Source organism: Phyllobates terribilis, unplaced genomic scaffold (assembly GCF_046119375.1).
Source record: "Phyllobates terribilis strain yellow unplaced genomic scaffold, ASM4611937v1 Scaffold_1__5_contigs__length_1240528914, whole genome shotgun sequence".
Lineage (NCBI taxonomy): Eukaryota > Metazoa > Chordata > Amphibia > Anura > Dendrobatidae > Phyllobates > Phyllobates terribilis.
The window spans coordinates 862,485,407-862,511,766 of NW_027362761.1; the positions used below are offsets into that span (position 1 = coordinate 862,485,407).

Sequence of the window (26,360 nt, forward strand, 5' to 3'; positions counted from 1 at the left end):
TAAACAATGGATATTTTTATTATGGTGGCCACAATTCTAGCCAGGAAAATACATCTAGAAATAAAATGCAATATTAATGTAGATAAAGAGTTATTTTTGTGTTTTCTGGATGCTGAGTGCCATGGAGCACAAAACAAAGGGCAATCCTAGGACAGCAAACCAAAATATTGTCTAGAGTAAATGAAAAAACCCAGCCTAATAGGACTTGTTAACCTCAATGAACAAAGACGCTAATACTGACTACATTTAAAAAAAAAAATCTATAGTAATTTCACAGTGAATGTAAAAAAAAAAGAATTTGTCACAGCCAGACTACATAACTAACTAGACCAAAAGAGGAAATTGGCATAACAGTTTCTTTTGTTTTGGGTTATGACAAAAGAACAGACAAGATTTGTTGTACAAAACAGAAGCTCCAAGATCCTATCCCAATATGTAGTAGGTGTAATAAAAATAAAATTAGAATATACCTCCAATTAGAAATGTAGTATAGTTCTTCTGATTTGCTATGTCGCTTACCCCATGTGCAGGTCGTTGCAGTAGCTTAGGTATCCATTAGTGATGAGCGAGCATGCTTGCTACTGCTCGGTGCTCGCCCAAGCATCTCACTGCTCGAGATGCTCGGCGCTCGCCGAGTATTTCCGGGTTGCTCGGGCGGGAACTCGGGTCCCCTCCCTGCATGTTTGGCGCTCTTTAGAGAGCCAATGAACATGCAGGGATTGCCTGCCATGCATTGTAATGTCGTAGCCATGTTGGTTGTGGGCATTACAGTGATTGACTGGCCGCACAGCGTCATCAGGTCTATATCAGACCTGGCGCCGTCATGCTCGTCACAGTCACTCCGAATCAGACACTGTAGGGAGAGCTGCTGCTGTTTCAGGGAGAGATTTGCTTGTGTATTAGGTAGTGTAGGGAGAAAAACCGTGCATTACACATATCCATCTTAACAAACTGTCCTTCTGAGGACTAATCCATCTGCAGAGATATCAGGCAGGCAGGGTGTATAGGCAGGCAGTGTATATAACAGACTGCAGTGCATATAGCACAAGAGGCTCCATTCCAGTTCTGCCTTCTGTTGCTGTTAGATATTTCTATACAAAGGCCCAGGTCTCAGGGGCCAGGAATACTTTTCTTTGGATCTTAATCCTCATTATTTGCTTAAAAGGCAATCCAGAAAACACCATTTTTTCTGCGCCATTTGCTTGTTGGCACTGCAGTATTCAGCCAGGTCCTTTCCATATTAGAGCGCTAGAAATCTACCTATTTAAAACATTTTTTTCTCCGTCAAACGGATCACATATACGTTGTCAGAAAATACTGCCATTTCTGGCCTCAATTAAAAATTTCCTTTAGTGTGTCAGTGAAGGAATTCACCGCAGTTTGCTGTTCAAACTACTTACCTACAGGCCAGGTATTTAAAACTGTGTTTTCTCCATCAAACGGATCACATATACGTTGTCAGAAAATACTGCCATTTCTGGCCTCCATTAAAAATTTCCTTTAGTGTGTCATTGAAGCAATTCACCGCAGTTTGCTGTTCAATCTACTTACCTACAGGCCAGGTATTAAAAACTCTGTTTTCTCTATCACACAGATCACATATAAGTTCGCTCCAAACTCAGTCATTTGTAGTGAGCGTTGAAGATACTGTCCTCCATTTAAAATGGGCAAGGCACGTGGCAAGGGACGGGGAACTGGACGTGATGGTAATGGTGCATGCAGAGGCCGAGGACAAGGCCATGGGCAAGCCGAAATTGTGCCACAACAAACACCCACATCTTCTCGCTTGACCTTCCTGTCCCAATTTCTAGGGGACCGCTGCACACCACTATTGAACCCAGAGCAGTGTCAAAAGGTTGCTGGTTGGATAGCGGATAATGCTTCCAGTCACTTAGCCACCACCACCACCACCCTGTCTTCCACATGGTCAAGTCTCAGTAGCCGTGAGTCTGGACCGCATATTCCTCACCCTGATCCTCTTTCCTCCCGCCATGCCGAGTACCCAGAGACAACTGATCCCACATTTGGACACTCTGAAGAGCTGTCCACTTTTCCATTTATAGATTCAGGCCTCTAGCCCGCTCCACTTGAAGCGGGGCAAGAGGAGATCGTGTGTAGCGATGCCCAAATATTTGAGCAGCCATGGTCACACGAAGGCGACGGTGGGAAACTGTCACAAGAGGTGGAAGATGATGAGACACAATTGCCAGAAAGTCAGGAGGAGGACCAGGGTGCGGAAGTGGAAGACGAGGTGGTGGATGATATAGTAACTGACCCAACCTGGCAGGAGGACTAGCAGAGCGAGGACAGCAGCACACAGGGGGAGGGAGGCTGAGCACCCCAACAGGCAGGAAGAAGCAGTGTGGTGGCCGTAGAAAGAAGGCAGGCAACCGTTCCCCATAACACCAAAACGAAGGAAGTTTCCAGTACAACTGTTAGGTCTTCCCGAGTCTGGTTGTTTTTTAAAGACTCTGCCGATAACCCCAAAAGGGCCATTTGCACCACCTGCCAGGCCAGCATCAGCAGGGGTGGCAAAACGACCAGCCTGACCACCATCAGCATGATCAGGCACATGGCAGCAAAGCACCCGACTTTGTGGGCTGAACCCCAGGGTCCAGCAACAGTGTCTATGGGTGGCACCATTGCTTCTTCCGCTGTTGTGCATGCAAGCCAATCCCCTATCCATGGTGCATGCGAAGACGCCTCCTGCCCTGCACTTGTCGTTGCACACTCTCAAGTAGCAGCATCAGGAAGCACGTCCATGTCCTTTTCCCAGTGCAGCTTTCAGTCGTCCATACCCCAGTACTTGGAACGCAAGCGCAAATATGCAGCCAACACCCCACAGGCCACACTACCAAATTCTCACATTTCACGACAGCTTGCGCTCGAAATGTTGCGCTTTAGGCTCGTGTAGACGGAAGCATTCTGTAACCTGATGGTGGCGGCCATCCCTTGGTACTTGGTCCCCAGCCGCCACTATTTCTCCCGGTGTGCCGTCCCCGCATTACACAAGCACGTGTCCCAAAACATTAGCCGTGCTATCAACAACGCAGTTATCGGTAAAGTCCACGTAACCACGGACACATGGGCAAGTGCTTGTGGGCAGGGACGGTGCATCTCGCTGACGGCACACTGGGTTAACAAAGTGGAAGCCGGGACCCAGTCGGACCTTGGGACGGAACACGTCCTCCCGACGCCAAGGTTTGCGGGCCCTAGGTCAATCAGGGTTGACCCCAAGGTCTACAGCACATGCACCTCATCCTCCTCAGCCTCCTCCTCCTCTTCAACCTCCATCTCCGAAATGACCACATCAGTCACAAGCTGAAAGCACAGCAGCACTGCCTCGGCCAAGCGGCAACAGGCTGTGCTGAAGCTAATATGCTTAGGTGAAAAACCGCACAATGCTGAAGAGTTGTGGACAGCTCTGAAAGAGCAGGCAGATCTGTGGCTCACGCCGCTGAACCTACAGCCAGGCATGATCGTGTGTGACAATGGCCGGAACCTGGTGGCGGCTCTGAGGCGAGGCAAGCTCACACACGCCTGGCCCATGTGCTTAACCTCGTGGTTCAGCGGTTTCTCAAATCCTACCCTGGGCTGCCGGATCTGCTTATTAAAGTACGCCGCCTATGTGCCCATTTTAGAAAATCAGCTACAGCTTCCGCCGCCCTTGCAGTGTTTCAGCAGCATTTGCAGCTTCCGGCTCACAGACTGGTGTGTGATGTCCCCACGCATTGGAACTCTACTCTGCAGATGTTGGGAAGGATTTGTGAGCAGAAGAGGGCAGTTGTTGACTTCCAGCATCAACAAGGCCGTCGGTATTCAGTTCAGACTCCACACTTAAGACCTCAGGAGTGGACATGGATGTCAGACATATGTACCATCCTCCAAAACTTTGAGGACTCCACCAAGATGGTGAGCGGCGACGATGCCATAATTAACGTCACCATCCCGATTCTCTGTCTTCTGAAATGCTCTCTGCTCACAATCAAAGAGGATGCATTGCAGGTGGAGCACGATGAGATGGAGCAAGGAACCATACAGGGTGATTACACACAACCAAGCCTCATCTCATTCCAACGTGGATTGGGTGACAATGAGGAAGAGGAGAATGAGGAGGAAGAAGGACAGGAGCTAGTTTCAAGCACTATAGACGGTACTACCTGTAGAGCTGTCATACAGTCTGTTCAGCGTGGATGGCCAGAGGATAGAGAGGAGGAGGAGGAGGAGGAGAGCATGGTCAGTCATCCTCTTGGTGAGGATACGGAAGTCTTGCCTGTTAGTAGTCTGGCTCGCATGGCTGAGTTTATGTTACGCTGTTAGGATTTGAACCTGTGACCCATTGCTTGCTAGTCTGTTACTTTGCTGTGGAGCTATTCGGAACTTGTTTAACTCCTGCCTGAAACCATATGAACTTCGTCTGGGATAGAGATCATCACTAGAGATGAGCGTTGTTCTACTCGAACTGTTCGCCAATCTCAAATTCGAGCTGTTTTGGGCGGTGTTCGAGCCGTTTGGCGAACACGAACAATTTGAGAAAAATTCGGCTGTTCGAGGTTATGTTCGATAACTGTTCGTGCACCAAAATCATAACTGGATTTTTTCTCAGCAATGATGAAAATTAATGTTAATACGCAGTTTGAGTGTACAGCGGGGTGTGGGGGAGGGGCAGGGGATGGATCTCTGCAGGAACAATGAAGATCTCCATTTTTTTTTTCTCTTTCCCGCATTTACAGTGGGGAGGTGCAATCTGTCAGCCTATCAGCAGCGCACACACGGAGCGAAGTGCTTTTTTTCACACAAGCAAGGGCATGTGTCATTGGCAGTGTATGTCACATGTCCTTGCCCTATAAGACCAAGCCATTTTCCCCATCGCCACCATTTTCTCACTGCTGCAGCTGCGTGTTAGACGGCACCGCTGTTGCTGTGTGCGCTATACCTTGTTAATTTCAAGCCAATTTTCGCACAAATCTACAGATAGCTTGGGAGTAGGGAATAGTTGTGATTGCAGTCCTTTTAAGGACTAGGTTACAGCATTTCCTACGACTTTTATCAGGCAGGTCTGTGCTCTTAAATAGATAGATTGTGGGAGTAAAGACTAATTGTAATTGGAGTCCTTTTCAGGACTAGGTTACATCAGTTCCTATCAGTTTTTGCCAGGCAGGTCTGTGCCAGTGCCAGGTTGCAAACTGAATATATTTTTTTCTGCATCTACCTCTGAAAAAATATTGGGCTTCTAGCTGTGTGTGGGACTTGTTCTATTAATCCATCTATACAGACCTCCATCAGGTTGCAAACTGAATATATTTTTTTCTGCATCTACCTCTGAAAAAATATTGGGCTTCTAGCTGTGTGTGGGACTTGTTGTATTAGTCCATCTATACTGACCTCCATCAGGTTGCAAACTGAATATATTTTTTTCTGCATCTACCTCTGAAAAAATATTGGGCTTCTAGCTGTGTGTGGGACTTGTTCTATTAATCCATCTATACAGACCTCCATCAGGTTGCAAACTGAATATATTTTTTTCTGCATCTACCTCTGAAAAAATATTGGGCTTCTAGCTGTGTGTGGGACTTGTTGTATTAGTCCATCTATACTGACCTCCATCAGGTTTCAAACTGAATATATTTTTTTCTGCATCTACCTCTGAAAAAATATTGGGCTTCTAGCTGTGTGTGGGACTTGTTCTATTAATCCATCTATACTGACCTCCATCAGGTTGCAAATTGAATATAATTTTTATCTGCATCTAGCTCTGAAAAAATATTTGGCCTTCTATCAGTGTGTGGGACTTTCTCTATTAGTCCATCTATACTGACCTCCATCTGGTTGCAAATTGAATATAATTTTTATCTGCATCTAGCTCTGAAAAAATATTTGGCCTTCTAGCAGTGTGTGGGACTTTCTCTATTAGTCCATCTATACTGACCTCCATCAGGTTGCAAATTAAAAATAATTTTTATCTGCATCTACCTCTGAAAAAATATTTGGGCTTCTAGCTGTGTGTGTGACTTGTTCTATTACTCCATCTATACTGACCTCCATCAGGTTGCAAACTGAATATATTTTTTTCTGCATCTACCTCTGAAAAAATATTGGGCTTTTAGCTGTGTGTGAGACTTGTTGTATTAGTCCATCTATACTGACCTCCATCAGGTTGCAAATTAAAAATAATTTTTATCTGCATCTACAGTACCTCTGAAAAAATATTTGGGCTTCTAGCTGTGTGTGGGACTTGTTCTATTAGTCCATCTATACTGACCTCCATCAGGTTGCAAATTGAATATAATTTTTATCTGCATCTAGCTCTGAAAAAATATTTGGCCTTCTAGCAGTGTGTGGGACTTTCTCTATTAGTCTATCTATACTGACCTCCATCAGGTTGCAAATTAAAAATATTTTTTATCTGCATCTAGCTCTGAAAAAATATTTGGCCTTCTAGCAGTGTGTGGGACTTTCTCTATTAGTCCATCTATACTGACCTCCATCAGGTTGCAAATTAAAAATAATTTTTATCTGCATCTACCTCTGAAAAAATATTTGGGCTTCTAGCTGTGTGTGGGACTTGTTCTATTAATTCATCTATACAGACCTCCATCAGGTTGCAAACTGAATATAATTTTTTTCTGCATCTAGCTCTGAAAAAATATTTGGCCTTCTAGCAGTGTGTGGGACTTGTTCTATTAGTCCACCTATACTGACCTCCATCAGGTTGCACATTCAAAATAATTTTTTGTCTGCATCTAGCTCTGAAAAAATATTTGGCCTTCTAGCAGTGTGTGGGACTTTCTCTATTAGTCCATCTATACTGACCTCCATCAGGTTGCAAACTGAATATATTTTTTTTCTGCATCTACCTCTGAAAAAATATTGGGCTTGTAGCTGTGTGTGGGACTTGTTCTATTAATCCATCTATACAGACCTCCATCAGGTTGCAAACTGAATAAAAAAATTTTCTGCATCTACCTCTGAAAAAATATTTGGGCTTCTAGCTGTGTGTGGGACTTGTTCTATTAGTCCATCTATACTGACCTCCATCAGGTTGCAAATTGAATATAATTTTTTTCTGCATCTAACCCAGCCAATAGTTTTGGCCTAATACCACAGTTTGGCCACTCAGCTCTGCTCGGTTCCCATCCATTGTTTTTTTGTGCAAACAACTCCAGAGTTGTGAATTAGTTAACCACCAAAATGAGTGGAAAAAGGCCTGCTGCTGGTGGAAAGGGGAATAGGCGTGTTGGGAAGGGGAAAAAAGGTTGTGTCCGTGGGGTAGGTGTTAAAGCAACAGTAACATCTGCAGAAGAAAGACCATCTTCCAGCCAAACTAAAATGTCTACTTCTTTTAGCGGACAATGTGATAAGATCCCTTTCTTACGGCCACGCTAATCGCTACAAATTCCAGATGAGGCACAAAAACAGCAGGTGCTTCAACGGATATCAAGTGCTCCTTTAAGTGGGCTCTCCTCCACATCAACTTCAACATCACAAATACTCCAGTCCTCAAAGGTGTCACCCCAATCGCACTTGCTTCCTCACAGCTCCCAAATCTCCAGCTGCCCGTCTGAGTATGAGGTAGAGCAGATGGTTGAGTCTGCAGAGCTGTTTACTCATATTATAGCCTGGGAATCAGAGGTCGACTCCAGCGCTTCTGTGAATCCAGACGAGGAAATGATCTGCACTGATGCCCAGAATCTTTATGAGTCGGATCCAGGACCAGACGCAGAAGGTTCTGACCATAATGTAGACCCTCATTCCCAAACTGTAACTCCTGTTGGTGGAGACAATGAGGAAGACGATGATAAGACTCAAATACCTGATTGGAGCGACAACTTTAGTTTTTTGTCAGGGCAGGAACAGGTTGGCTCTGAGGACGACGGGTGTGATAACGCACAGGGTGATGATGATGAGGTTGGAGATCCCACTTACTGTCAACCCACAGTCAGCCAAGAGATGAGGTCAGCAGAGGAGGTGGAGGAAGATGCTAGTGACGACGAGGTCAGGTTGCGCCTTCCTGGACAGAGACGTAGTACTGGAAGCACGTCAACAACTGCATCCTCAAACACAACTCTGCCTCTCACCACAAGTCGTGGTGGCTCTTCAGGTCGCATGGGTGCTAAGCCTTGCATAGCCTGGGCATTTTTTCAGATCGATAAAGATGACCCAACTCGTGTTATCTGTAACATTTGTCAGCAAAAGCTAAGTAGAGGCCAAAAAATACATAGTTTGAGTACTTCATGCATGAACCGGCACATGGACATGAAGCATAAGTTGCAGTGGGAAGCTCAGTGTGCTACAATGCGGCCTAGCCGGCCGGGCCAACCACCTTCTGCCATATCTTGTGCATCCGCGGCCTCTTCATCCTCTGTGACTCTGTGACTGGGGGGACAGCAGTCACACCTGTTTTGGGGCGCAGACCTGCCACCTCTTTACCCGCAACAGCCAGCGTGATTGGCAGGTCATCATTTTCTTTGGAGGTGGTAACACCAGCTGGTGTTGAGCGCTGTCCAACATCGATATCACCACCTTTGGATCAAGGCAACCTAACATGTCCGCCTGCATCTTCCTCACAGACCGGCAGTTTGCCGGGGACACCCTTATCAACCCCGTCTAAGCACAATAGCCAGCCCTCGGTCCCTCAGATGTGGACAAGTAAAAGACCATTTCCTCCTAGCCATGAGAAAGCTAAGAGGTTGAATTTCACCATCTGCAAGCTCTTGGCTGCCTTTCCGCCTGGTGGACACAGAGGATTTTCGAGACCTTATGTCCGTCGCAGTGCCCCAGTACCAGATGCCCAGTCGGCACTACTTCTCAAAGAAAGGTGTGCCTGCGCTCCACCAGCATGTCGCACACAACATCACCGCTTCTTTGAGAAACTCTGTGTGTGACAGGGTGCATTTCACCACAGACACTTGGACGAGTAGGCATGGACAGGGGCGTTACATGTCGCTGACTGGGCACTGGGTAACTATGGTGACAGCAGGACAAGGGGCTGCTGTCCAAGTCTTGCCGTCCCCACGAGTTGTGCGTCAATCCTCTTTATGTCAAAGTTCCTCCACTGCTTCTGCCTCCTCAACCTCCTCTCGGTCTTCCACCTGCACCCAAAGCCTGTCTAGTCATGCCACAAGCTTTCTAACTGCACAGAAAGGATCCTGCACACCTCCTTACTATGCTGGCAGTAGGGCTCAACGTCATCAGGTGGTTTTTACATTGAAATGTCTGGGAAATGTGAGTCACACAGCTGAGGAGTTGTGGTCAGCTCTGGAGAACCAATTTCATGAATGGTTGTCTCCACTGGACCTGAAACCAGGGAAGGCCGTGTGCGACAATGCTGCAAACCTGGGTGCGGCCCTTCGCCGGGGCAATGTCACACACGTGCCTTGTATGGCTCACGTGTTGAACCTGGTTGTTCAGCAATTTTTAGCCCACTATCCCAGACTAGATGGCCTTCTGCAGAGGGCACGGTCGCTGTGTGCTCACTTCCGCCGTTCGCATCCCGCAGCTCAGCGACTTACATCTCTACAGAAGTCGTTGGGCCTGCCACTTCACCGGCTAAAATGCGATGTGCCTACCCGGTGGAATTCAACTCTGCACATGTTGCAGCGACTGTGGCAGCACCGACATGCCCTGGTGCAATACGTTCTGACATATAGCCTGGGCCAACGAGATCCAGAGGTGGGGCAAATCACGCTGGAGGAGTGGTCTCAGATCAGGGACCTATGCACCCTTCTGCACAGTTTTGAAATGGCGATGAAGATGTTTAGTGCTGACGATGCCATTATCAGCATGACTATTCCGGTGATTTACATGCTGGAGCACATGTTAAACAGAATTCGGAGTCAGGTGGTGGCACAAGAGGAGGTGGAGGAAGTAGAGGAGGAGGAGTTGTATGCGGAAGGGCTAACATCTGCAAGGTCCAGACGGTGGGCAGCACCAAGGCGGCAGGCATGTGAGGGTGGGGGAGATGGTTTTACCAGGGCACATGGTAGCAGCCAAACTAGTGAGGAAGGTGCAGGAGCCCAGGAAGAAGTGGAGGACGAACTGATGGAAGACTCATCAGATGAGGGAGACCTTGATCACATTTCTGTTGTGCGAGGTTGGGGGGAGAGGACAGAGGAAGGAAGCATGATTGTTACCTCGCCACCAACACAACAGGGACTTGGTGCTCCTGGATGCGCAACACACATGAGTGCCTTCTTGCTGCACTACCTGCAACATGACCCTCGAATTGTGAGAATTAGAAATAATCCTGACTACTGGGTTGCCACACTGTTAGATCCCCGGTACAAAAGTAAATTTGCAGAAATTATTCCTGCCATAGAAAGGGATGCACGCATGCAGGAGTATCAGCAGAGACTGTTGCAGAATCTTACATGTGCTTTTCCACAAATTACCAGTGGTGCACGTAGTGAATCTCACAGTTCCAACTTGCCAACCGTGGGACCGTCAAGTGTTCAGCACTCAAACCGTAACAGAACCACAGTATCTGCTGGTAACATCAATTTTGCGGAATCATTTCACCACTTTTTTAGCCCATCCTTTGCAAGGCCACAGGAGACAAGAAGTCTGACACATAGTCAACGCCTAGAGACGATGGTACAGGAGTATCTCCAAGTAAACATTGAAGCCATGACTGTGTCACTGGACCCTTGCTCTTTTTGGGCTTCCAATCTGGATAAATGGCCGGAGCTAGCCACTTACGCCTTGGAGATCTTGTCATGCCCCGCAGCCAGCGTTCTGTCTGAACGTGTGTTCAGCGCTGCTGGTGGTGTGCTGACAGATAAGCGCACGCGGCTCTCCTCTGATAATGTAGACAGACTCACGTTCATAAAGATGAACAAATCATGGATCCGAAACGACTTTTCTACCCCTGTGTCATCCTGGGGAGAGTAAAATCTTGATGATTGGTTAAAATCACCCTACCAACCGTTTTAAGCTTTCAAATTACTAATCATGTTTATCTGTATCTTGGCTGGAAAATAATTTGGGCTTTGTAGCAGTGTGCAGCACTGATTCTATTAGGCCATCTATAATAAGCTCCACCAGATTTAAAATTACTAATCATGTTTATCTGTATCTTGACTGGAAAATAATTTGGGCTTTGTAGCAGTGTGCAGCACTGATCCTATTAGGCCATCTATACTAAAGCTTCACCAGATTTAAAATTAATAATAATTTTTAGCTGCATCTAGCCCGGAAAATAATTTTGGGGCTCCGAGATGCGCAAGACACATAAGTGCCTTCTTGCTGCACTACCTGCAGCATGACCCTCATATTGTCAGAATTCGAAGTAATCATGACTACTGGGTTGCCACACTCTTAGATCCCCCAAACTTTTCGATCAACCTTTTCATTTTAATAAAGACCAAAAAAATGGTCATTTTTGAAATTATAAGCATTAGCAGGTTGTTAGAAACTGAAATCAAACAGTTTTCAACTCAAAACTTTATTCTAGGTGATGTTACATTTTCACATAGGACCCCTTGTTCGAAAGGAACTTCTGAACTCTCTCATCCATTGAATTTGTCAGGTTTTGGATGGTTTCTGCTTCAATTGTTTTGCATGAGGACAGAATACCCTCCCAGAGCTGTTGCTTAGATGTGAACAGCCTCCCGCCATCATAGACACTCCTTTTAATGATGCTCCAAAGGTTCTGAATGGGGTAGAGGTCAGGGGAGCATGAGGGTCACACCATAAGTTTGTCCCCTTTTATGCCCATATCAGCCAGAGATGCAGATGTTTTATGTGCAGCATGAGATGGTGCATTATCATGCAAAAAATGATCTTGCTGTGAAATACACGGTTCTTCTTCTTGAACCATGGCAGGAAGTGCTGTTTGAGAAAATTCACATACATTATGGAGTTCATCTTTAGCGCCTTCAAGGATCCTAAAGGGGCCGACAATCTCTCTCCCCATGATTCCAGCCCAAAACATTACTCCACCTCCTCCTTGTTGGCGCTGAAGCCGTGTTTGCGTGGGGTGTCCATCAACCAGCCATCCTCCACTCCATCCATCTGGACCATCGAGCGCTGCACGGCACTCATCCGTGAACAAAACAGTTTTGAAATCAGTCTTCATGTAATGTTTGGCCCACTGGAGCCGTTTCTGCTTGTGTGAAGTGGATAGAGGAGGTCGACAGGATGGCGCATGCACAGCTGCAAACCTCTGAAGGACCCTGCATCTTGTTGTTCGGGGGACGTTGGAGGCACCAGCAGCTTCAAAATCTTGTCTGCTGCTATGACAAGGCTTTTTTGCCGCTGCTCTTTCAACCTGACGTAATTGCCTGTAGAAAAGAGTCCTCAATTTGCCCTTATCAGCACGCACACGTGTGTAGTGTGAATCAGCTACATACTTCTTGATTGCCAAGACACTTCATCCTGATCATCGCACAATGTTGATTGTAGTCATGCCTTGACCTAAACACTCCACAATTTGTTGCTTCTCAGCAGCCGACACATCCTTTTTCTTTCCCATTTTGGCAGAAAATGTAGGCTGCTTAATAATGTGAGACAGCCTTCTTAAGTAGTCTTGCCTTTCATTGGACACACCTGCCAAACTAATTAGCACAGGTGTCTGCAATTGCTTACAGTGATATAAAGAGCCCTGACACACATCACCATCAATGAGTTTAACTGACAAACAAACAAATTCTTCCCTTATCACTCCTAAACACTTTTTGCATAATAATTTGGAACACAGTGTACATGTGCTTTTCCACAAATCACCAGTGGTTCACGTAGTGAATCTTACAGTTCTAACTTGCCAACCGTGGTCTGTATGGAGTTGTTCAATAAAGGGCCCAAAATTAAGATAACATAGATGGGAGAGGTCTCTATGAATAGGAATTCCTAAGTATTTGATACCCTGTGAGGGCCAGGCAAAGGGAAAGTTGGACTGGATGGAATCCTATATGGATTTGGGGAGGGAGACATCGAGGGCCTCAGACTTCGCTGCATTGATTTTAAAATTTGACCATGTAACAAAGTGATCTATTTCAGCCATAACAGCATGGATGGATATATGTGATTGAGTGATATATACTAGGACATCATCAGCAAATAGAGAGCACTTGTACTTGGTGCCTCCCACCTCAATCCACCTAATATTGGGGTTATGGCGAATTGATGAGAGCAGGTGCTCCGTCACTAGGATGTATAAGAGAGGGGACAGAGAACATCCCTGCCTTGTCCCATTGGTGATTGTGAAAGGTGATGAAAATGTTCTGACGCGCCCCCTGGGCCTTGGGACACCCGGAGCCGGACCCTTTTTGGTGGATGCTGGTGGTTGTAGTCTCCGTGGCGGCGACCCGGTTCCGTGGCTCAGGGCGGTCAAACCAGTGGCGGAACTATTTATGTGGTTTTGATGTTTAAATGTCCGACTACGACACCCGTGGATTGCGGTCAGAGTGAACCGCCGCTCCAGGGCAGACCGCTGAGGCTGGTGTTGTGGGTGCAGCAGAGCGTAGCATAACTCCCCACGGGAGGAGTATAGCCTCAGGGCAGTGTATGCGGAGGATGGGGGTGATGGTGCAGGGCAGCAGCAGTAACGACACAGAGTCAGTGATGCAGTCCAGGGCCTTTACTCACAGTTCTTATTATCCAGACCACGTCTGCAGGTAACGGCTGCCCACGTCGTACTGTGCTCACCAGGTGAGGGGCTCAGACAACTCCCAGATAACTTTGGAGCGCTTCACAGGACCCCCTTTGTGTGTCCTTTGTCTGGCCTTTCTTACCAACCCTTCTGTCCGGCTGCCTCGGGCCTCCTCTTGGTAAACTTGGCGCCAGTTTCCCTGACCCTATGTGGTGCCTTCCTAGCAGGTGTAGCGAGGGGCTGCGCCACATAAAATGTCACAGCCTCCTGTTTCTAGCTGAGGGTCGTTTCCTGCCTCCACTAGTTTCGGGGACCGGTCTCCCCCTTTGGCCTGACCCCTCCACGCAGGTGGATTCGGGCGTGCGGTGGCGACTCGCCCATCCGCACCCCTGGGATCCCTTCGTTCCTCGTTCCTGGAGCCTTCTCCGCTCCTCTTCCTTCCTTCTCCCTCTTCCAGGCCTGGGCCTCTGTTACTAGGCCCGCCTCCGGAGCAGAGCTCATGCAGAGCCCCTGCTCCCTGCCACTTCTGCTCAGACTTCTCTGCACTGAACTAAGATGGTGCTCACCTTTTATACTCCCTTCTCAATGCACCCAGGAACTGCTTCCTCCCTGCTCCTGCACTACAGGGTTCCCCTTCCTCAGTGTTCCCTCCCCCCACTCCAGCCAGGGACAGGGACTGTCGTGCCCATCTCAGGGGCATATTGGTCGCCCTGCCCCACGGCAATGTGGTGTAATGCATGCAGGTGTCGGGTCCTGATCCACACTACATCCTTACCTGAGAGTGAGATATCACACCTCTGGGTGAGGTGCAATACCTCTGTAGCAACCGAGCCCTCAGGGTGCTACAGTTCCATTTATCTTCAGCCTAGGTGACGTATTGCGATACAGGGCCGTGATTTTGGCTATAAAAGGGTCCCCTAGACCCCTACTCCAAGCTTTTTAAGAGAATCATATATGGCGTGCCAGGAGACTCTATGGAATGCTTTCTCAGCATCCAACGAGAGTATCTAATTACAAATTTTTAACTGCATCTAGCCCAGGAAATACTTTGTGCCTAGTAGCAGTGTCTGCTAGTCAGCGGATTATCCCGGCTGTTAAGCAAGCTACACCACTTGTAGTTTGGACACTTAATTTTTTCAAAGGAAATGCTTCGGGACCACGGGATACTCAGTGAAGAGCATCAGGAGGCACCCCAAGGCATAGGGGCTGGGACTGGCAGTAGGATGCCTTGCGGTGGACAGCCGAGCTCGATCCTTATAAAAGCTTTTTAACTGCAGCAGCTTTAGTGGACGCTACTGGAGCTGGAATTACGCGGCTGCTGGCATGAGACTTGCCCTCCAATAGATCCTTGTAAATGGATTTAAAGTGTATTCATTCAAATTAGAGAGACAATTTAAATTAAAAAGCTTAGAGCTGCCTCCACCACAGGGGGGCTCGCTCGACCCACCAGCGGACAGGCACCAGTATTGGGAGAGGGGGGCTGGCCGTCAGGGTTCACCGCGGCTCTGGCACAAACCCGGCGACGCGGAGGTGGCACGGGCAGGAGCGGACTGAAAGTGTCGGCTTCTCACTTTTTGGATTTTAGAAGGGAATGACATGCCTATATCTGTGTCTCCCCCTCCTTTTACTCCTCCACCTCTTTTCTTTTCGCATGACTATATGTACTTGTCACTTTTCCATGTGTTAGTTGTGTCTTCTGAGCAGTTTGTCAGCTTTTGGACACCTTTGAAGGTGTTTTCTATGTGTTTCTATGTGTTTTTGTTTGCCTGCCATTGGTTTTAACGGTGTTCGAAGGTGTTCGACGAACAGTTCGACGAACAGTTCGGCGAACACACGGGTGTTCGACGAACCGAACCGAACTCGAACACTACGGGGGTGGCTCAACACTAATCATCACCTGCCCTGCTGATTGTTCCCGCCCTGATTGAGATTGATTGGACCTGCTATATATACCTGGCCCTGTGCAGCTTCCTGTTGCTGAGTATTGTGGTGCTCAGTCTAACTGAGTGAAGCATTATCTGAGCTCCTGACTTGGAAGGTGTTCTGCTGGTGCTTTCCTGCTTCTTGTGAAGACTCTGCTGTTCCTACCTCGAACTCCTATTGCCTAAACGAACCTGGTGCTCGTGTGTGATCCCGGCCGGCCCTTGCTCGGGCGGGCCCCTGCATCTGCTGACAAGGTGAACTACTACCGCCATATACTGCATCTTCTGACAAGGTGAACTACTACTGCCATATGCTGCATCTTCTGACAAGGTGAACTACTACCGCCATATACTGCATCCCCAGAAGTCTTCCCACGGTCAGGTCACCTGTACACATCTGCTCCGGCCACTGACCTCCAGTCCAGTATCGCCAGTAGCGTGACATACGCTGCCTTTCCCATGACCCTCGCGTTCTCAAAATTTTGGGTGACAGTCATTACTGGTTGGTGACACTTCTAGATGCACGCTACAAGGAGAACTTTATATCTCTTATTCCTGAGGCAGACAGGTCAACAAAAATGGGGCTGTACCAGAAGGCCCTTGTTGCGGAACTATTAAAAAAATTCCCATCTAAAAACGCTGGCGGCAGAGGGCGAACTTCGTTGGACAACCCAGGAGTACAGGCGAGAGACACAACTTCAATCCAGCAGAGGCAGGAGAACACTGTCAAAGTTCTGGGAGAGTTTTCTCAGACCCTCCCATCGCACAGGCCCTGAGGCACAGGGTACTCTCACAAGGAGTGCAAAGTTTGGGAAGATGCTGAGGGAGTACCTTGCCGACCGTACCAACGTCCTCCGTGATTCCTCTGTGCGTTATAATTATTGGGTATCCAAGCTGGATACGTGGAATGAACTGGCTCTCTATGCCTTGGAGGTCCTGGCCTGCCCTGCCGCCAGCTTTTTATCAGAGCGGGTTTTTAGTGCCGCTGGTGGAATTATAACTGATAAGTGCATCCGCCTGTCACCTGAAAATGCTGACAGGCTAACTCTTATAAAAATGGACAAGGGCTGGATTGGGCCAGACTTCTCAACACCAACGAATGATAGCAGCGTAACATAAACTCAAATCCAGTGTCTTTTCTTGGGAGGTGTATTCCCATGCACCTTTTCACACCCACACATGGGTATACACTTCCTGATTTTGGCTATTTGCTCTTGTCCTCCTCCTTCTCCTCATCCTCTGCCACTATATCACCAGGGTGACCGTGGTCCGTTATGTAACACCCACATAATTTTTTTAAAGGGTGTTTATGATGCCCGTGAAAATTTTTTTTTATACAGTATGTACATGTATACCCCCCAGGGGTAAATGTTTGTCAGCCCATACACTTAGTGCATGGGCATTACAAGTATAGGAAGCCCGCTCCTTTCTAATAGAAACATTTTTTATGAGGCCCTCCTCCACGTCTCTTCCAAGTTGCATTGAAATGCCTTCAAATTTTTGGCATTCCTTGCATTCACTGCATAGGCCAACACTATAGGAGACTCTCTCCTTTCTAATGGGAATCTGTCGTTACTGTGGCCCTGCTCTGTGTGTCTTTAAATTCTTAGTGTGGTTTTTCCTAAAATTGGTCAGCCGTTGGACTCACTGCATACCCTATAACTGTATAGCAGACCCTCTCCTTTCTAATGGGAACATGTCGTACCTTGTTACTGTGGCCGCGCTCCGTGTGTCTTTAAATTCTTAGTGGGGTTTTTCCTAAAATTGGTCAGCTGTTGGACTCACTGCATACCCTATAACTGTATAGCAGACCCTCTCCTTTCTAATGGGAACATGTCGTACCTTGTTACTGTGGCCGCGCTCCGTGTGTCTTTAAATTCTTAGTGGGGTTTTTCCTAAAATTGATCAGCTGTTGGACTCACTGCATACCCTATAACTGTATAGCAGCCCCTCTCCTTTCTAATGGGAACATGTCGTACCTTGTTACTGTGGCCGCGCTCCGTGTGTCTTTAAATTCTTAGTGGGGTTTTTCCTAAAATTGGTCAGCCGTTGGACTCACTGCATACCCTATAACTGTATAGCAGACCCTCTCCTTTCTAATGGAAACATGTCGTACCTTGTTACTGTGGCCCTTCTCCGTGTGTCTTTAAATTCTTAGTGGGGTTTTTCCTAAAATTGGTCAGCCATTGTACTCACAGCATACCCTATAACTGTATAGCAGACTCTCTCCTTTCTAATGGGAACATGTCGTACTTGTTACTGTGGCCCTGCTCTGTGTGTCTTTAACCCCTTAAGCCCCGGTGGTGGTTTGCACGTTAATGACCGGGCCAATTTTTACAATTCTGACCACTGTCACTTTATGAGGTAATTACTCTGGAACGCTTCAACGGATCCCCCTGATTCTGAGAATGTTTTTTCATGACATATTGTACTTCATGATTGTGGAAAAATTTCTTCGATATCACTTGCGTTTATTTGTGAAAAAAATGGAAATTTGGCAAAAATTTTGAAAATTTTGCAATTTTCAAAATTTGAATTTTTAAGCCCTGAAATCAGAGCGATATGTCACACGAAAGAGTTAATAAATAACATTTCCCACATGTCTACTTTACATCAGCACAATTTTGGAACCAAAATTTTTTTTTGTTAGGCAGCTATAAGGGTTAAAAGTTGACCAGCGATTTCTCATTTTTCCAACAAAATTTACAAAACCATTTTTTTAGGGACCACATCACATTTGAAGTCACTTGGAGAGGTCTTTTTGACAGAAAATACCCAAAAGTGACACCATTCTAAAAACTGCACCCCTCAAGGTGCTCAAAACCACATTCAAGAACTTTATTAACCCTTCAGGTGCTTCACAGGAATTTTTTGAATGTGGAAGAAAAAAATGAACATTTAACTTTTTTCACAAAAATGTTACTTTAGACCCAATTTTTTTTATTTTCACAGGGGTAATGAAAAAATGGACCCCAAAATTTGTTGTGCAATTTCCTTTGGGCACGTAGATACCCAATATTTGGGGAAAAAACACTGTTTGGGCGCACGGCAGGGCTCGAAAGTGAAGGAGAGCCATTTGACTTTTTGACTGTAAAATTTGCTTGAATAATTAGCGGACGCCATGTTGTGTTTGGAGAGCCCCTGTGTGCCCAAACTTTGGAGCTCCCCCACAAGTGACCCCATTTTGGAAACTAGACCCCCCAAGGCACCTTTATAGATGCATAGTGAGCACTTGGAACCCCCAGGTGCTTCACAAATTGATTCGTAAAAATGAAAAAGTGAAAAAAAAAAAACACTTTTTCATTTTTACAAATCAATTTGTGAAGCACCTAGGGGTTCCAAGTGCTCACTATGCATCTAGATAGGTGCCTTGGGGGGTCTAGTTTCCAAAATGGGGTCACTTGTGGGGGAGCTCCAATGTTTGGACACACAGGGACTCTCTAAATACAACATGGTATCCGCTAACAAATTGAATGGAAAATCGGCTCAAATTGTTAGCGGACACCACATTGCGTTTGGAGAGCCCCTCTGTGCCCAAACTTTGGAGCTCCCCCACAAGTGACCCCATTTTGGAAACTAGACCCCCCAAGGCACCTTTCTAGATGCATAGTGAGCACTTGGAACCCCCAGGTGCTTCACAAATTGATTCGTAAAAATGAAAAAGTGAAAAAAAAAACACTTTTTCATTTTTATGAATCAATTTGTGAAACACCTGGGGTTCCAAGTGCTCACTATGCATCTAGATAGGTGCCTTGGGGGGTCTAGTTTCCAAAATGGGGTCACTTGTGGGGGAGCTCCAATGTTTTGGCACACAGGGGCTCTCCAAACGCAACATGGCGTCCGCTAACAATTTGAGCCGATTTTCCATTCAATTTGTAAGCGGACACCATGTCGCGTTTGGAGAGCCCGTGATGTGCCTAAACAGTGGAGCTCCCCCACAAGTGTCCCCATTTTGTAAACTATACCCCTCAAGGATTTTATTAAGGTGTATAGTGAACATTTTGAACCCAGAGGTACGGCACAGAATTTGTTTACATTAGGTCATCATATTGAATAAGTTGTCATTATTCTTGAGCGCAAGTGCTCGCTACTTGAGTTTGCATCGGGTACTCAGGTATGCACCATGTACAGCGTGTGCTCGAGTGACATGCTCGAGTCCCTGCTCCGCATGTTTCACGGCTATTAGACACCCAAAAAAAAACATGCGGGGATCGCTCGTGCATGGCAGGCAATCCCCGTAAAGTTTTTTGGCCGCGAAGCAAATGGGGCAGAGACTCGAGCATGTCACTCAAATACCCACGATACTCAATGCATACCAGAGCACCCGATGCAAACTCAAGTAGCGAGCACTTGCTCTCAACACTAGTCGCCATATCGTCATCTTTTTTTCTTACTTTTGAAAAAAATCCCAACCCCAGCCCTAACCCTAGCACAACCCTAGCCCTAGCACAACCCTAGCCCTAGCACAACCCTAGCCCCAGCACAACCCTAGCCCCAGCACAACCCTAGCCCCAGCACAACCCTAGCCCCAGCACAACCCTAGCCCCAAACCCAGCCCTAACCCTAGCCCAATCCTAACCCAAGAGTTTATTTTTGACGCCGTTCCTTGTGCGGTATAAGTGATTAGACGACTTTATTCTTCGGGTCGGTGTGATTACAGCAATGCCAGAATCATATGGGGTTTTTATGACTGACAGCTGTCACACACTAAAAGACGCATTTTTTGTAAAATCTAGTTTTTGCATCGCCATATTTTGAGAGCTATAATTTTTCCAGATTTTGGCAGACAGTCATGTGACGGCTCGTTTTTTGCGGGATGACTTGACGTGACATTTTTTGATTGCTTTCTATTCCGATTTTTGGGAGGCAGAATAAACAAAAACCAACAATTCAGGAATTATTTTATTTTTTTTTTTTATTCTGTTCCGCGTGTGGTAAAATTGATGAGGTAGCTTTATTCTTCGGGTCAGTACGTTTACAGCGGTACCACATTTGTATCATTTTTCTATGTTTTGGCGCTTATACACAATAAAAGCTATTTTATAGAAAAAAATATTTTTTAGCATCGCTTTGTTCTGAGAGCTATAACTTTTTTATTTTTCGGCTAATGGAGCTATGTGGCGGCTTGTTTTTTGCGGAACGAGATGACGTTTTCAGCGGTATCATTTTTATTTATATGCGTCTTTTTGATCGCGTGTTATTCCACTTTTTGTTTGGCGGTATGGTGATAAAGCATTGTTTTTTGCTTCGCTTTTTTTTTTTTTTTTTTTACCGTGTTCACTGAAGGGGTTAACTAGTGGGACACTTTTATAGGTCAGGTTGTTCCGGACGCGGCGATACCAAATATGTGTACTTTTATTGTTTTTTTTAAATTTTTTTTATAATAATATTTATTGATGGGTACATTATATTTTTATTTTTGGTGTATTATTTTTTTAATTTTTTTATAATATTTTTGCACATTTTTTTTTTTTTTTTTTTTTTCACTTTCACACAGTTTATACACTTTATTACTTTGTCCCACTCTGGGACTTTCACTTTTTTTTCTGATCGCCTGCATGGCACAGGAATGAAGCACCATCCCTATGCCATGAAGGCTGTCAGAAGTGCACAGTGTGAAGATTGCTTGGAGATGCACTGCGCATGCCCAAGCAATCTTCCTGCTCTCTGGTGACCCGGATGTTGTCATGACGACATCGGGTTGTCATGGCAACACCCGGGAAGCCTTTGCAGACTGCGCTGGAAGCCGGAAGAGGAGGTGAGTATCGCCGATCACCTCCCCTTGCCCCCGCAATGCCGCGATCGACTTCGATCGACTTCGATCGCAGCATCGCGGGGGTTAATGTGCTGGGAGTGGTGCAGGACCCAGCGGCGATCGCGCCCGCACAGCCTGTGTGCGCGCGCGATCGCCATGACGTACTAATACGGGTCTGGCTGTTAAGTCCCAGGGCACAGACGCGTATTAGTGGGGTTATTCCTAAAATTGGTCAGCCGTTGGACTCACTGCATACCCTATAACTGTATAGCAGACCCTCTCCTTTCTAATGGGAACATGTCGTACTTGTTACTGTGGCCCTGCTCCGTGTGTCTTTAAATTCTTAGTGGGGTTTTTCCCAAATTTTGGCAGCCCTTGCAGTCACAGCATGGGCATTACCACTATAGGAGACCAGCTCCTTTTTAATGGGAAGATTTTTTTTACTGAGACGCTCCTCTATGTCTCTTCAAAGGGGTATTGGGTTGCGTCCAAATTTTTGGCAGCCCTTGCAGTCACTGGATACGCAATAACAGTATAGGAGACCCACTTGTTAATAATGGGAACAACAAAGCATAGCCGGCTGATGGCTCTCTAACAATAGCTAGGGCCGACTGCTGGCCTTTCAAGAACAGTAAGGGCCGTCTGATGTCCCTGTAAAAATAGGATTTATGAATTTCAGAGTCCCTCCATCATAAATAAAAAAGGATGTGTCTGATGATGTGTCACACACCACATTGCCAGATAAGGTTGTAAAATGTTAAAATTACATTTCCCGGTGAATGCATTTGTCTTAAAAAATAATGTAAAAAAAACAAAACAATAGGATCATTCTTTAGTATAAAAAACAGCATCACCAATTTAACCTTAATGTAATCACATTGTTCAGCTCATGCACCTCCTCCTCCATCTCCGAAATGATCACATCAGTCAAAAGCTGACAGCACTGCAGCACTGCCTTGGCCAAGCGCAACAGGCTGTGCTGAAGATAACATGCTTAATGCTTAAGTGACAAACCGCCCAGCGTTGCAGAGTCGTTGAAAGCAGTAACACATCAGCCTGATATGTGGCTCTCACTGCTGAACATACAGCCAGGCATGGTCATGTGTGACAATGGGCAGAACCTGGAGACGGAGAAATGACAGCCGGGGTAGATACGATTTCCCTCTATGCCAGTCCTTTCACTGAGCTAAAGAATATGGCTGTGGTGAAATACAACTGCCACTGAGAAGCAGTTTCACATAGAAAAACATTGTGCCCACCAGAGGATTTGATTCTGAGGGCTAACCTTTCTCACCTGCTCAAGAGCCCCATAGCAGCTGCAAAGTTAGCGCTATCATTAACTCTCCTGAGGTAGAAGCCAATGCACACCAGAGGATTCTCTGGTGAGACCGTCCAACCCTGCCGAGAAGCAGTCCTGGCTAAGAAAAGTGTGTGGGAAGGTTCCCGGACACTCTACGGCTGCTTTTTTACTGAGGAGGAAACACATGCAAACACGGGGAGAACATACAAAGTCCTTGCAGATGTTGTCTTTGCTGGGAATTGAACCCAGGATCCCAGCGCTGCAAGGCTTCAGTGCTAACCACTGATCCAATGTGCTGCCATTCACCATCTAATATCTAACAGGCTGGAGAAACTTGCACCTACTGCCACTCCATCTTCAGCTCCTTTGTGAGAAAATGTATTTGGGCAGCCACTCAGTCTACCAAATAAAATTCCTGAGAAGGAAATTGGGGATGGCTTCGCTCCTGGTACTGGGGGTAGTGCTAATACCATGGCGTCGTACCATAGTTTGCTGGAAATATTCCAGGCTGGTAGGAGGCAAACAAATTCCCACAGAAAAGTACCAGCAGTAAAGTTCAGGCCACATTTCAAGTGCAAGCAGCTTTAGAGGACTTCCTGGGAGAAATGACTCGCAGGGTAGATACGGTTTCCCTCTATGCCAGTCCTTTCACCGAGCTAAATACAACTCTCAGCAAAAAAAGTGAAAGCAGCTTTAGAGGACTTCCTGGGAGAAATGACAGCTGGATAGATATGGTTTCCCAAGTCCTTTCACCAAGCTAAAGAATATGGCTTTGGTGAAATACAACTCTCATCAAAAAAAGCTGTGGACTGGCTCCGTACCGTCCCTGGCCACATTCACCTGTCCACGTGTTTGTGGTTATGCGGTCCTTCCCAGTAAATGCACTGGGGAGGGCACGGGTAATGTTGTGGGACCCGTGCTTGTGGAAGGTGGAGGCGATACTGGGAAATATAGTGGCGGCTGGGGACCGAGTATGGACACCCGGCCGCCGCCGGCATGAGGTTGTGAAAAGTTTCCGCCTCCATGAGCCTAAAAGGCCACATTTCAAATGCAAGCAGCTGTCAAAAATTTGGCAGTATAGTATTGCAGCCTGTGGGTGTGTGGCTGCCTGCATACTTGTGCTTGCATTCCAAGGAATGGGGTAGGGACAACTGAAGGCTGCAGTGGGACAAGGACATGGACAGTGATTGTTGCACGTATGCAACGACAGGTGCATGGTGGGAGGCATCTTCGCAAGCGACAAAGATCACTTATGATGAGCACACTTTTAGGCAGTGACCTGGGAGTCAGAGATGCTTCCAGAGGTCTTCCCCATGCTGTTCCCATGTCTTTTCAGCACTGTATGCATGTGTCTGATGATGTGTCACACACCACATGGCCCGATAAGGTTGTAAAATGTTAAAATGACATTTCCTGGTGAATGCATTTGTCTTGGTTGAAAGCAATTCAAAAGTGCAAAAACGCATTAAAAACGCTACGTGTGAACATAGCCCAAGTTGTGGAGGAGTATTTTTGTTTTTGGTTATTTATTTTGCCTTATATACAAGTCATTACCCTGGAAAGGATGTTCCTTAACATATTTCCCAGGAAAATCCATTTTGGTTTAGTTTTTGTATGTTTTATTGTGAGTCCGTAAAAGTGGCGTTATACTCTGACCACGTTGCTGACAGCAGTGATGTGGGAGTCAGAGATGCTTCCAGGGGTCTTCCCCATGCTGTTCCCATGTCATTTGAGCACTGTTCCCATCGATTTGGGCAATTTTTAGGCCCTCTGCAGACCGCCGGGGGGAAGCCGCCTGAAAAATGCTCGAGTTTCCCATAGACTTACATTGGGCTCATTGCTCGGGTCAAGCACCCGAGTATTCCAATTTGCTCGACCCGAGCAACGAGTACCCGAGCATTTTAGTGCTCGCTCATCACTATTATCCATGGTTACTACCACTAACTGCTAACTAACTGTCACTATATGAGTGGCTATCAGAAGAAGTATACTACATTTCTAATTGGAGATATTTGCTATTATTATTACACCTAATACATATTGGGATAAAATCTTGGAGATGGGTAAACCCCATTTAAGTATTACTAGTAAAAAAATACAAACAGTGTAAACATTAATTTAACAAACAGCAACAAAGTCATTTGTAGCAGATTCAAGTCTGTACAGAAATAGCAGAACAGGAATTGCAACAGTATAATTTATACAGATGTCCTGGGTTCTAGATGGAGGTACAGGTGCAAGGGTACAGGAAACTAGACAGAGGAACTGAGACTGTGACAAGCAGCAGGGTCTGGGCAGACTTGTCCTTAGAATAGAAAGACAAAACAGACATCCAAGGGTACAGGATTAAATGTACAAGCACACAGTTTAGAATCAGATTTATCCCCAAGGACCGGTTTTCTTCCATCAGCCAGTCCAAAACTTTAGTACAGGTTTAGATGCAAAAAAAAATTACCTAGAATTACAGTGGCATGTAAACGTTTGGGCACCCCTGTTCAAAATTACTGTTATTGTGAACAGTTAAGCAAGTTGAAGATGAAATGATCTCTAGAAGGCCTAATGTTAAAGATGACACATTTCCTTTGTATTTTAGGAAAAGAGAAAATATTTTTTCATCTTTTACATTTTAAAAATTCCAAAAAGGAAAATGAGCCAATGCAAAAGTTTGGGCACCCTGCATGGTTAGTACCTAGTAGCACACGCTTTTGAATGTATCACAGCTTGTAAACGCTTTTTGTAGTAAGACAAGAGTCTTTCATCTTAGTCCTCCTGTAAAGCTGAGCCACAGGCTGAACTTTCTTGAGAGAACCGCAGTATACCTAAATACTGCAATATTTGGTGTGGCAGTATATACAGTAGTATAAGCAATCACAGTTTCAAATCCCTTAAAGGGACTTAAGAATAAAGTAAAAAATATTTTAAAACATATGAAAAGTTATGCAACTGTCTTTTCTCTCTTTAAAACAGATTAAAATTTAAAAAAATAATGAAGATATTTGGTATTGTCATGTCTGAAAAACTCCAATATTCCAAATTTTAATTTATTTAAACTGTGCGTTAAATGCCAAAAAACAAAAACAAACCTAGGACGCAAACAAAATGTCACATGCATGCCAAAATTGTATCATCAAATACATGAGGTCAGGGTGCAAGAAAAAACAGGCCCTCACTCACGTCTCAGAAAATAGCAAGACAAACGAAAATTTTTTTCCATTTACAAATTTCAGAATCTTTTCATCACTAAAATAATAATGGACAAAACTATACAAGTTCAGTATTGCTGTAATCATACTGATCTGGATAGTTTTTTTGCCAGTTTCTACCATTAAATGAATAACGTAAAAACAATATTCAAATATACAATGGCTTAACTGCATTTTTTATCGCAATTTCAACACAGTTGGAAATTTTTGCCATTTTCCAGTACATTGTATGGTACAATTAATGGTGCCATTCAAATCTACAACTCATCTTGCAAAGATCAAGTACTCATATGGCCATGTCGAGGAAAAAAACAAAAGTTATGACTCTTGGAACAAGGGGAGGAAAAAACAAAAGAATTTCCAACTGCATTTAAATGTCCATATTCACCCAGTGCATGGTACAAGAGTGTATTTTTGGCAAACCTAGGGACACTATATCGTTTTTTACACACCTTTCATTTAAGCCTTTTATGGAGTAGTGTAATAGACAATGCTTTTTTAGTCAGAGGCATACAATGAAAAAGCCAGCATATGCCATCCTATAGATCAGGGATGTCAAACTCAAACACACAGAGGGCCAAAATGAAAAACT

General features: G+C 45.6%; 1 protein-coding gene across 1 annotated transcript in view; it reads right to left on the minus strand.

Annotated features, from left to right (window-relative positions):
* Positions 1 to 26,360, minus strand: part of BANK1 (B cell scaffold protein with ankyrin repeats 1) — an 857,480-nt gene that overhangs the window by 558,806 nt on the left and 272,314 nt on the right. The window lies entirely within an intron of this gene.